The sequence below is a fragment of the Penaeus vannamei genome, chromosome 26, assembly GCF_042767895.1.
Source record: "Penaeus vannamei isolate JL-2024 chromosome 26, ASM4276789v1, whole genome shotgun sequence".
Taxonomy (NCBI): domain Eukaryota; kingdom Metazoa; phylum Arthropoda; class Malacostraca; order Decapoda; family Penaeidae; genus Penaeus; species Penaeus vannamei.
The window spans coordinates 6,988,597-6,993,596 of NC_091574.1; positions in this window are offsets into that span (position 1 = coordinate 6,988,597).

The window sequence follows — 5,000 nt, forward strand, 5'->3', positions numbered from 1 at the left end:
AAAGAAACAGAGAGAGATAAAAAGAAAGAGAGAGAGAGAGACCGTACATCTGAATTTCCTCGAGAGTTTCCGCCGCTCGAGGACTATCTCCGCGGCGTGCTAACCGGCCGAGCGTCGGGCGTGTCATGCGTCGCTGTCACTTACCACGACGCCGAGTCAAGGACACCGCTGTGACAATCCGAATCTGGAACTTCCTACTTAGCATAATGACTTTCACAGTCGTTACCTCTTATAACATACTCCGGATTCACTCCATAAATCGCGGGCGCAGCTTAACACGCGAAAAAAACGCCCTTATGTACGAGCTGAACTTTTAAAACCCGAATAAAGAGTAGGAATTATATGTGAAAATGATATGTAATATTCACAACCAAACCTTGCATTTACTATTTACAGCGTTCGTCGTGAAGGTAAACTTGGAACAAGGAAGTGATTTAAATTTGTCATTAAAGATAAAACATGGATAAGCTACATCATCCCAACATATGTTTCCTCAGAGCAATGAGGTTATTTTTAGAATCATTCTGATCAGAACTTCTTTTTTTGTTTTTTTATTAACGTCAAAATTATCCAAGGAAAAGTATTTAAGGTCATTTTATCTTACCAAAGCATTGTTGTTTTTGTACAGAAATGAAGGCTAAAGTGCACTCTCGAAGACCATGTTAATTCTAACTGTTAATCTAATAGTGGTTTATAGAATCTGCAATTTATCAAACCATTATAGTATTATGTATTCATCAAACATGTAAACCACCCCAAGAATAAGCAATGATAGTAATGTAATAAACACCTCTCTGTTCCATATGATATCCCCCCTCCCCCCAAAAAAAGAACAAAAGGGGGGAAAAATATATATATAATTAATTTTAAAATATATATGCATATACATAAAAGCAAGAAACAACAATAAAAATATTCCGTGATTTAGCTCACTGTGACCTCAGCTAAAGAATGGATTCTCTTGCAAATTTTATCAACAGTTAACGTCGAGAGACAAGTCAACCTTCCCCTGAACGTAATAATAATAAAAAAAAAATAAAAAAAATTGACAAATGTTTCAGTCCCTCACAAATTTTCATGTACACGACGATATGAAAAGAACCCTCGCAAAATTATTAATTAATAGGTTTCCATGATCTCTTAAGTATGCCATGAAAAGCGATTGAAATCTGAAATCACGATTCCATGTTCCAAAATGTGGTCTTTTTAAACGAAGTCCAGTGAATGTAAACATGACTATCAAAACAAAAAAACGCGAGACGGATAATTGTTTCGGAAAATTTTGGTTTAAAAGAATCCTGTTCAAATTTGTAAAGATGTACAATCAGATCATTTTTTCCTCGTTGGGATCTATATATTAGCCAAATCGTATTTATTGCATTCATTATAATCCTATAGACTAACGAGATGGATGGATGCATCCAATTTCTAGGAACTAGTCTATAAAATATTAAAATTCAACCAATTTTGGCTCCTTTAGTGACTCAAAGCCTGTTAAAGTAGACCAGGCATCTGTAAAAGAAAAAAGAAAAAGATAAATAATAAATAAAAATAAAATAAAACTAAATAAAAAATAAAATGAAATATACTTAATAATATACTATAAACACACATTTCATACACTTTAACAGTATCTATAATAACAAATAAACACTAATAACAAATAAAGCTCTGACAATATAAACTGAATCAGCTATCACTATCGGAAAAATACAAATACAAAAATAAAATAGTAATTTCATACAAAGTAGCGTTAGGCAATATTAATAATTAGAGCCACGATATCCCAGCCATAAACAAAGTCAAATGGTTAAAAAAATTGATAAAAATATAATCATCTATTATATATGTCTACTCATTCAAACAGCCACATGCAGGAGGTTTTTAACAGGCTATAAATGTAAACATGCAACAGGGTTCAAATTAGACAGGTTTAAAATGTTGCATGTTAGATGCCTCGGAAACAAGAACAGACAAGTGATGCACCATCTTGAGCACATGATTTTGAACCCTCTGTCTCATAATACTAAATATTTCAAACTTTGAAGCCAAATTAGAACGAGAGAATTCCAAAAAATTATAGTGAATTAAACTAGAGGTCGTGTATTCTAAGTGTTATCAAAGTCTCCTAAATTATTTATTTATTCTTAAATTTGGATTAATTTTCTTTGTCTGAATTTGTGTGTTATTGGGATAAATACTGATGTAAAAACAGTACCATTATTACTAATGGAATAAAGTGTTTTGAATTTGAACGTGAATTCCCTACTTCCTCAGTTTCTCTCCTCCATTCTCTCCCTGCTCTCTCTCTTTCTTCCTCCCATTTTTCTCCCACTTAATCTTCATCCCCCCCCCACCCTCTCTCTCACCCCGTCCTCCTCCATCCCTCCCTCTCTCTTTTTCTCCCTTCCTTCCATTTTTCTCCCACTTTGTTTCCCTCCTCCCCACCCTCTCTCTCTCTCTCTCTCTCTCTCTCTCTCTCTCTTTCTCTCTCTCTCTCTCTCTCTCTTTCTCTCTCTCTCTCTCTCTCACTCCATCCTCCTCCCTCCCTCCCTCTTTCTCCCTCCGTTCCATTTTTCCTACTTCCCCCTCTCTCCTCCCCTGAGGCGAACCCCCGAGAGCCTTCCCCAACGGGCGCAGGATCCCAAAGGCATACGGGGGGGGGAGGAAGAGATTATGCTCACGGTTTCCCATCATTTTCGTGTTACCAGTGCATGAAAAGCCACCATGAAAACCGCCCACTAAAAATCCCGACCGGAAACAAGATTTTGACCCCGTTAAATCATACGTCTTTTATGCAGTGCGGATTCGTTGTTTTTTTTCCATATTTTATTGTCTGTTTATGTTTTTTGTCATTATTAATTTTATTGTTAGATGCTGACTGAGAGTGAATTACTGGTATAAACGCACCTAATGGCTTATGATTCGGAAGAATTTCATCCGAAAATCTATGACAACGAAAGTAAATAGAGTTTGAAAAAAAGAGGATTTTATCACGCGGTGAAATTAACCCGGCATCGTAGCCATGATGAAAGGACGTTCCACCTCTCCTTAATTTAATATGATCACTACCGCTTAGATCAGATAGGGTGTGATTTTTCAGAAATCTATTATAATATATGCAATAATAGCCTTTTAAGCAATTTTCAAATACAATTTTGGCGAGCGTATGATAGGCTAAATGCACGGTTTGAAAATGACTCAGTCCCACCTAACCTGGTAACGATGACGCCCTAAGTACGGGTTTGGCCAGATGCGCGATGCTGTCCAGTTATTTGCAGTGTCCTGTTACGATGATGCACTGCAAATTGTCGCATTTTGAGTGGTGGAATATGCTGGATATTTTATCGAAGTTGAGCCGGATTGGCAATATATTATTTCCGGATATCTGCGCGCATACACACACACACACACGCACACAAATATATGTATATATATATATATATATATATATATATATATATATATATATATATATATATATATATATATATATATATATATAAATGCATATATGTATATGTATATATATATATATATATATAAATGCAGATATGTATATATATATATATATATATATATATATATATATATATATATATATATATATATATATATATATATGTAAATACAGATATGTATATATATATAAATATATATATACATACATATATATATATACATATAAATATATATTTATAATTATATATATATGTGTGTGTGTGCGTGTGTATGTGTGTTTGTGTGTGTGTGTGTGCGCGTGTTTATACACACACACACACACATACACACACACTCACACACACACACACACAAATATATATATATATATATATATATATATATATATATATATATATATATATACATATATATATACCTGCACACTTTGGTGTCGTGGAATTATTGTAAATGATCAAGCTATTTTTAAGCAAATGAGCTAATAAAATAAGTCAAACTTTAGATTTGTTTAATCGTCTTCTGCCTTTATCTTAGAGACGATTCGCAACGAGGGAAGCAGGAGAGTTCCTCAGGATCATTTACTCTCCGAAAAGGGTTTACGTGGTGTACAGGTAAGTTACGTATTGCACGCAACAGCAGCGTTATTGTTGCTCTCTGCCAGGAATTCTAGCTGTTTGCACAATCCACGTCGCACACAAAGCTACGGAGCGCACGTCATGTAAACCATCTCTTTTATATCTTCAATATAATAAATTCTCACAATGCAGAGATTTATGGGTTTTGAGTGTCATCGCCAGCTGGCTCGCTCTATCGGGTTGCCACGTCACGATTTTCTATTTTTAAAGGATGTGTGGACAGAAGAGGCTCGTTACTAATTCTACCGATGGCTCACGGAATAGAGCAATGGTATATATATTTTTTTTCGGAATTGTATTTTTTTTTTGTGTGTGTGTATGCTTTTGTTGGTGGGTTGGGATGTGTGTTTGTTCGTTTGTTTCTGTGGGTTTGTTTGTTTGTATATGTGTGTGCGTGTGGGTGTCTGTTTGTGTATGTGTGTCTGTTCGTGTGTGTGTGTGTGTGTCTGTTTGTGTGTGTGTGTGTGTCTGTTTGTGTGTGTGTGTGTCTGTCTGCTTGTGTGTGTGTGTGTGTGTGTGTGCGCAATTGTATGCATGTCTGTGTGCATGTGTCACTGTTTATGTGCGTTCCAATGTATGTGTGTCTCTGCATAAGCATACGTCTCTGTGCATATATCTTTTTTTGTGTCTGTGCTTTATGTGTACACGGGGGTGTGCAAGTCAGTGTGTGCGCGTGAGTGACTCAATCATCCCTGTGAACACAAACGAAAGATACCTTCAACACCAATGTATCTTCGTGACAACGGGATATAAAGACCACCCCTTTTCCTCGACGCTTCACCTGTCATCAGCCGCCACAATGCATGCGCTTTTGAACTCGAAATCATTCTCCCAATAACACCGCCGTGATAAAGCGAATGGCTACAGAGAGAGAGAGAGAGAGAGAGGGAGGGAGGGAGGGAG